Here is a 525-nt window from a genome sequence, read left to right on the forward strand (position 1 = left end):
AAGACGCCGATGTGAGAACCATGCCCATAGGAAATAATGGGATTTAACTTGCTGGGCGTTTTACAGCACGTCGATCAGCGCTGTAAAAACGCCCAGGTGTGAACCCTGCCTTAATGGCTCTAAAAATGATTGTTCTCACTCCGACATTTGCGGCGATATACAACATGTGCGGCATGTAGGCGCACCTGATGCATATATGCTTTTGTATGTGGGGGGCGGGGATGTTATGCTTCTTTATTTTTTTTTAATGAATCAGAGAAGCTGATGAAGCAGGGATCGGCTTCATCAGCTTCTGCAGCTGGGAGAGTGACACTGAATGCAGTGTATGCGTGTACTGAATGCGTGTACTGCACTCCCTTTGATCTCCTGTCACAGAGCCGTGTCGGTCCCGGCCGCATCGGGTCTCGGGACCGGCAACGGCAGTGACAGCTGCTAATACAAGCGATGGAGCATCTCTCGAGACGCTGGATCGCTTGACTGTAAACCTCCCGGCCGGCCGTGTAATTACAACGGCCGGCCAGGAAG

This window comes from Nanorana parkeri, unplaced genomic scaffold (genome assembly GCF_000935625.1).
Source record: "Nanorana parkeri isolate BGI_ZX_2015 unplaced genomic scaffold, ASM93562v1 scaffold73, whole genome shotgun sequence".
In the NCBI taxonomy this organism is placed as follows: Eukaryota; Metazoa; Chordata; class Amphibia; order Anura; family Dicroglossidae; genus Nanorana; species Nanorana parkeri.